This window comes from Eriocheir sinensis, chromosome 25 (genome assembly GCF_024679095.1).
Source record: "Eriocheir sinensis breed Jianghai 21 chromosome 25, ASM2467909v1, whole genome shotgun sequence".
NCBI lineage: Eukaryota > Metazoa > Arthropoda > Malacostraca > Decapoda > Varunidae > Eriocheir > Eriocheir sinensis.
The window spans coordinates 16764735-16772234 of record NC_066533.1 but is presented as its reverse complement, the minus strand read 5'-3'; the positions used below and the strand labels follow the sequence as shown (position 1 = coordinate 16772234).

General features: G+C 42.9%; 1 long non-coding RNA gene across 1 annotated transcript in view; it reads left to right on the top strand.

Annotated features, from left to right (window-relative positions):
• The window catches only part of LOC127003505 (uncharacterized), a 38881-nt gene that overhangs the window by 6604 nt on the left and 24777 nt on the right, over positions 1-7500 (top strand). The window contains exon 2 of the long non-coding RNA XR_007757108.1: positions 6553-6610. This is a non-coding gene — a long non-coding RNA (uncharacterized LOC127003505). The remainder of the gene's footprint in view (positions 1-6552; positions 6611-7500) is intronic.

Sequence of the window (7500 nt, the reverse complement as noted above, 5' to 3'; positions counted from 1 at the left end):
TCCTCCCTTTCCTTCCTTCCTTCCTTCCTTCACTTTCTCTCTTTCTTCCTTTACTTTTTACTTCCTTTCCATATTAGTTTCATTTATTTACTTCTTCACATATACTACAGCCAAAAATAAAAAGTGTGTGTGTGTGTGTGTGTGTGTGTGTGTGTGTGTGTGTGTGTGTGTGTGTGTGTGTCATCGGGTAACTCAACACAGGTGTCAATATTTACCTGACTACCTTCTGGCAATAGGATCGCGTCATAAGGTATTAGTGAGCACACACACACACACACACACACACACACACAGAGTCAATCTCTCTCTCTCTCTCTCTCTCTCTCTCTCTCTCTCTCTCTCTCTCTCTCAGTTGGGGACAATCATCATCCTTGAATTGTTTACTGAGAGAGAGAGAGAGAGAATACTATAACAGGATTGAGTGTTCTGGTGTGTGTGTGTGTGTGTGTGTGTTCGACTTTCCGATTGGGTATACGCTTGCATCTCCACCTGTTGCCTCAGCCTCCTCTACCTCCTCCTCCTCCTCCTCCTCCTCCTCCTCTCTTTACATCCGTTTAATTTCATTTCTGTCGGAAATGTGTGTGTGTGTGTGTGTGTGTGTGTGTGTGTGTGTGTGTGTGTTTGGAAGCTGAATGCATTTTCAATATTATGTGAAATGGAAAAAAAAATGGAAGAGGAGGAGGAGGAAGAGAAAGAGGAAGAAGAGGCGGAGGAGGAGGTGGAGACTGAGGGAAATGCTGGCAACTGTTTCTTTTCACACACACACACACACACAAACACACACACACACACACTCATACACACACACACACCTGTATATCTTTTCATAAGCTGTAAATATTCATCCTTTTAGACGGGTAGAAATCTTCCTCCTCCTCTTTCTCCAACTCCCTTTCTTCCTCTTCTTTCTCCTCCTCTTCCTTCGCCTCCTAATTCGTCTTCTGCTTTTTCATAATTTTCTATATTCTTTCTTTTTTTCCTTTCTTATTCTTGTTTTTCTTATTCGTCTATCTATTTTCCCACTCATCTTCTTCTTCCATCTCTGCTCCTCCTCCTTCATCTTCAATCCTCTTTCTCTTTTATAAATCATCTCTTTCTCATTTCTTCATCTTCATCTGTCTCTCCTCCTCCTCCTCCATCTTCTATCTTCTTCCTCCTCTTCTCCGTTTTTGCCTATTATCTTTCGCAGAAGTCACAACGAATTCGCTTGATCTGTTTCGTTTCGCAATTCCTTTCTGATTTCTTCGCTTTTCTCTTTTCTTATCTTTCATTTCTCTCTCTCTCTCTCTCTCTCTCTCTCTCTCTCTCTCTCTCTCTCTCTCTCTTTCCTCTCATTCTGGTGCGATCCAAGTCACGGTCTATTTTTATTCTCTCTCTCTCTCTCTCTCTCTCTCTCTCTCTCTCTCTCTCTCTCACCCCCAGGCGCTACAAGACGAGAATGTTCGGCATGTAGAAGAGAGAGAGAGATTCAAATGTTCGTCCTGTCTAGTGTGTGTTACAGAGAGAGAGAGAGAGAAGAGAGAGAGTTGGCTCAGTACAGCTCTGCCTTGGCTAGACTTTTTGGTATGTGTGTTTGTGTGTGTGTGTGTGTGTTCATTTTCCATCCTTCCTCCTTTCCTTCTTTCTTTCCCTCCACTCCTTTCTCCCTTCCTTCTTTCCTTCTTCTTCGTGATCTTTGGTTTCTTATTTTCTCTTTCCTTTTCCTTCTTTTCCCTTTCATTCTTCCTTTCTAACTTACTTTTTTCTTCCCCTATTTCTTGCTCTTCCTCTTTTATCATACTCTTCGTTTCCATTCTTCTTCTCTTCCTTCTTTTTATCTTTCTTTACATTTTTTTTTATCTTCCTTCTCTCCTTCCTGCTTCTCTTGCTTCCTTTCTACTTATCTTCGTTATCAATCCTTTGTTTCTATTCTTTTATTCTCTATTATTATATTTCCTTTTATCTGCTTCTGTTTATTCTTTTCTTTATCTTCTTTGTCATACTTTTTCTCTTCTCTCTTTCTTTTTTTTATTTATTTGTTTACTTATTCTGCTTTGTTGTGTTTCGTATCCGTCCTAGTTTCTTCTCGACACACACACACACACACACACACACACACACACACACACACACACACACTTAGCTACCTCTTATAAGTAATTGCCTTGCCCTGCCTCGACACGTTACGAGAAGGAGGAGGAGGAGGAGGAGGAGGAGGATTAAAAGGAAGATGATTTAAGGATGGAAAAAATGAACAGTTAAAGATGGAGGAAGAAGAGGAGGAGGAGGAGAAGGAGGATTACTTGGAAGATGATTTAAGGATGGATAAAATGAACAGTTAAAGATGGAGGAAGAAGAGGAGGAGGAGGAGAAGGGGGATTACTAGGAAGATGATTTAAGGATGGAAAAAATGAAGTTAAAGATAGAGGAAGAGGAAGAGGAGGAGGAGGAGGAGGATTACTTGGAAGATGATTTAAGGATGGAAAAAATGAACAGTTAAAGATGGAGGAAGATGAAGAGGAGGAGGAGGAGAAGGAGGATTACTAGGAAGATGATTTAAGGATGGAAAAAATGAAGTTAAAGATAGAGGAAGAGGAAGAGGAGGAGGAGGAGGAGAAGGAGGATTACTTGGAAGATGATTTAAGGATGGAAAAAATGAACAGTTAAAGATGGAGGAAGATGAAGAGGAGGAGGAGGAGAAGGAGGATTACTAGGAAGATGATTAAAGGATGGAAAAAATGAACAGTTAAAGATGGAGGAAGAGGAAGAGGAGGAGGAGAAGGAGGATTACTTGGAAGATGATTTAAGGATGGATAAAATGAACAGTTAAAGATGGAGGAAGAAGAGGAGGAGGAGGAGGAGGAGGATTAGAATGATGATGATGTAAGGATGAAAAAAATAAAAGGATACAAAGAATGGAGGAAGAAGAGAAGAAGACAAGGAGGAGGAGGAGGAGGAGGAGGAGGAGAAGGAGGAAGAGGATTAATATTAAGATGACTTACTGTTGAAAAAAATAAAATAACAGTTAAAGAATGGAGGAAGAAAAGAAGACAAGGAGGAGGAGGAGGAAGAGGATTAAGTTGGAGATGACTTACAGAAGAAAAAATAACAGTTGAAGAATGGAGAGAGACGGGAAGAATACAAGGAGGGAGAGGAAGAAAAAGAGAAGACAAGGAGGAGGAGGAGGAGGAAAATGGAGAGAAGAGGAGGAGGTTTGGTTACTTCAAACTGCAGCTTTGCATAATTTCTAAGGGGATCAGGAGGAGGAGGAAGAGGAAGAGGAGCAGGAGGAGGGGGAAGAGGAAGAGGAGGAGGAGGAGGAGGAGGAGGAGGATGGATGGGTGGATAAAACTGCATAAAGAGAGAGGAAGGAAGAGAGAGAGGGACTTTGTGCTTGCTTAGAGAGAGAGAGAGAGAGAGAAGCTTGACCTCCTTCCTGAGAGATGTGTGAAGGATAATTTTCTCTCTTGCTTTAGGAGGAAGTGGAGGTGGAGGAGGAAGGAGGAGGAGGTGGAGGAGGAGGAGGGAAAAAACGAACATGTAACTGTTTTTTGCTACAATGATGAAGAAGAAGGAAGATGAGGAGGAGGAGGAGGAGGAGGAGGGAGGAGAAGAGATGAAGAAGAACAACAGCAAACACGAAAGGAGTTAAGAGAGAGAGAGAGAGAGAGAGAATTTTTAAGGGATACTTGAAGTTGGATAATAGAAAGGGAGAGAAAGGAAAAAGAAAAAGGGGGGGAAGTTTGAGAAGGGAGTATAGATGGATGAAGAAAGAGGGGGGGAGGGAGGGAAGGAGGGGGGAGGGGGGGCCATTGGCTTTGTCCATTTATCTGGGTTTTGGAAGTTTGAAATCCGTGGACGTGTGTGTGTGTGTGTGTGTGTGTGTGTGTGTGTGTGTGTGTGTGTGTGTGTGTGTCGCATTGAAGATTTATTGTCGTGATAGAAGAATAGGAGGAAAGTGCACGAAGGGAGGAGGAGGAGGAGGAGCATTGGAGAGGGGGAGATAAAGAAAAAAAAAATCAAGAAAATGTTTATTGCATGTATTACTTTTGCTATTATTTTTATTACTACTACTACTACTACTACTACTACTACTACTACTACTATTACTACTACTATTACTACTTCTACTACTACTACTACTACTACTACTACTACTACAATACTTTATTCTGCATCATTTCCTCGCTTTTCCGCATCAAAAGTTAAATGACAAAGGGAGATGGGAAAGGAGGAGGAGGAGGAGGAGGAGGAAGAATAGAAGGAGGAGGAGGAAATTGGGATGGCTCGGGTACTGAAAGATGAGAGAGAGAGAGAGAGGGGGGGGGCATAAAACAGTACACAATATGGCTTCCTAATCTTCGAAATTTAAAATATTTTACCCCGACTCATATAACGAACCAAGGGAAGGGGAGGAAGGAAGGAAGGGGAGGAGGAGGAAAAGGGGAAGGGAGATAAGGGGAAAAAAGGGATGAGGGAAAGGGAAAGGGGAGGAAGGAGGGAAAGGGAAAGGGGAGGAAGGAGGGAAAGGGGAAGGGAGACAAAGGGGAAAAAGGGATGAGGGAAATTGAATGGGGAGAAAGGAAGGAAGGGAAGGAGGAGGAAAAGGGAGGGAAAAGGGTGAAGGAAAGGGAAGAAAAGGAGAAAAAAGAGAAGGGAAAGGAGAAGTGAGGAAAGGATTGTATAGGTAAAGGAAAGGAAGGGGAAAAAAGGGGAGGGGGAGGGGAAGGAAAAAGGAGGAAAGGAGAGGAGATAATGGGAAAGGGAAGTGGAGGAAAGAAAAAAAAGGGAGATAAGGGGAATGATAAGGAAAGGAAAGGGAAGGGAAAAAAAGAGGATGAGGAGGAAAAGGAAAATAAAAAGAAGGATGATGAGAGGAAGAAGAGAAAGAAAGGAGGAGAAAGGAGAAGAGAAAGAAAGTATACCAAGGGAAGGAAAGGAGAGAATAATGAAGAGAGAGAGAGAGAGAGGGGGGGGGGGGTGACTGCCCTTCGGAAGCCTGTTAAACATCAAAGGTTGAGGGGGATTGGGACCACCCCCTCCCCCCCTCCTCCTCTCTTCCCCTTCCTCCCTCCCCTTCCCTTCCTCTCCCTTCCTCCAGCATTTTCTTCCTCTCTTCTTCCTTTACTTTACTTCATGTTGTCTTTTTCTCTCCTCTCGTTTCTTGTTTTTTTCTCTTTTCTTTATCTTATTTTTTCTCTTTCTCAACTTTCTCTCTTGTCACTGTCTCTTCTCTTCTTCTCTTCCTTCCTTTCCTTCCTTCCTTTTTCTTCTCCTTTCCTTCCTTTGTCTTCTGTTATTCTTCCCTTCTTCTGTTACTTTCCTTCTCTTCTTTTTTCTTTTGCTTCTTTTTCTTTTTTCTTATTTTTTATTTTTCCTCTTGTTTTCTTTTTCTTTTCTTCTTCTTCTTCTTCTTTTACCACACACACACACACACACACACACACACACACACACACACACACTCGTCCTTGCTCGAAATATTTAGACCTGCCAGACAGTTAGAGAGAGAGAGAGCTCTCTCTCTCTCTCTCATAGTAAAGCAAGGAAATGGAAACGATATGGTGTGTGCGCGCGCGTGTGTGTGTGTGCGTGCGTGTGTGTGTGTGTGTGTGTGTGTGTGTGTGTGTGTGTGTGTGTGTGTGTGTGTGTACGGTATAAGAACATTTGCGTGTAAACTGGAGTGGAGGAACGAAATACTGTGAACGTGTGTGTGTGTGTGTGTGTGTGTGTGTGAGTATATGTGTGTGTGTGTGTGTGTGTGTGTGTGTGTGTGTGTGTGTGTGTGTGTTTAAAAAAAAAGACTACTTTTAGGATGCCTCGTTTTTCACCACAGAGAGAGAGAGAGAGAGAGAGAGAGAGAGAGAGAGAGACGTGTTGGACATAATTAAATTTCAGGCAATAATCTTTTTTTTTCTCTTTCTTTCCATGTTCTCGCGACGCTGCCACCCAACACCTCCCCGGGCCTGTCATCAACACCTGTACCTCCTCCTCCTCCTCTTCCTCCTCCTCCTCCTCCTCAAAATTCTCTTCATTTATAATTTTCTTAACCACTGCTTCAATTAATCTTTGCCTCTTCCTCCTCTTCCTCTTCTTCCTTCTCCTCCTCCTTCCTCTTTTTCTTCTTCCTCCTCCTCCTCCTCCTCCTTGCTCTTCTTCCTTCTCCTTTCTTTCTTCTTCCTCCTCTTCCTTCTCTTGCTAAATTTTTCTTCATTTTCTTTCCTTCTCGTCTATCCCCCCGCCTCCTCTTCCTCGTCCTCTTCCTCTTCCTTCCTCCTCCTCCTCCTTCTATCTTCCTCCTCCTCTTCCTTCACTTGCTAAATTTTTCTTCACTCTTTCCTCCTCATCTATCCCCCGTCTCCTCCTCCTCCTCCTCTTCCTCTTCCTTCTCCTCCTGTCTTCCTCTTCCTTCCTCCTCCTCCTCCTGTCTTCCTCTTCCTTCCTCCTCCTCCTATGTTCCTCCTCCTCGTCCTCTTCCTTCCCCTGCTAAACTTTTCTTCATTCTCCTTCCTTCTCATCTATCCCCCTCCTCCTCATCCTCCTCCTCATTATCATCATCGTCATCATCATCAGAAGCAAGATGGCGCCCCTTGCAACGATCGAAACCATCTCTGTTGTACGACCACTGAAGGTAAGTGAGAGAGAGAGAGAGAGAGAGAGAGAGAGAAGATTGAAAGAGGCGAAATGTAGGAGGGGAGGAGAGATAAAAATGAGAGAAAGAGAGGGAAAGGCAAGGCAGGGGAAGAGAGAGAGAGAGAGAGAGAGAGAGAGAGAGAGGATAGTGATAACGGGAGGAACGAAGGAAGGAAGGAAGAAAAATAAACAAAAAAATAAATATGAAGTAAGTTGAAAAGAAGGAAGAAAGAAAATACCGAGGAAGAAAAGGAAGAAAAACAAGGAAGAAAGTGATAGGAAGGAGGATGAAGAAAGGAAGAGAAAATAAAGAAAATAGTGTGAAAGAAGAAAAAAAAAACAGACAAAAAATCATAAAGGAGAATATTGATGAAAGGAGGAAGTGGAGGAGGAGGAGGAGGAGGGAGATGTAGATAGATAGGAGAATAAATAGAATAGAAGGAGGGAAGAGATGATAGATAATGATAAAAGGGAAGGATAGAAAATTAGGAGATAAATAAATACAGAATTGTTTATTATTTTATTGTTTGTTCGTTTGTCTGTTTATTCATTTTAAGGTGAGTAACAAAACGCCTGTGGAATGTAATCGATTTGTGTCTTATTATCTCTCTCTCTCTCTCTCTCTCTCTCTCTCTCTCTCTCTCTCTCTCTCTCTCTCTGAGCGTGCTTAGGGCGAGTACAGGACGCGTTTTGTACATGTATGTGTGTGTGTGTGTGTGTGTGTGTGTGTGTGTGTGTAGAAGGGGGGGGAGGAGAAGAGGAGGAGGAAAGGGAAGATGGGAAGGGGGAAAGGAAGAGAGAAAGGGAGGAAAAATGGGAAGGGAAGAAGGGAGAGAAAAGTGAAAGGAAGGGAAGAAGGAGAGTGGAGAGGAAAGTGAATGTGGAGAG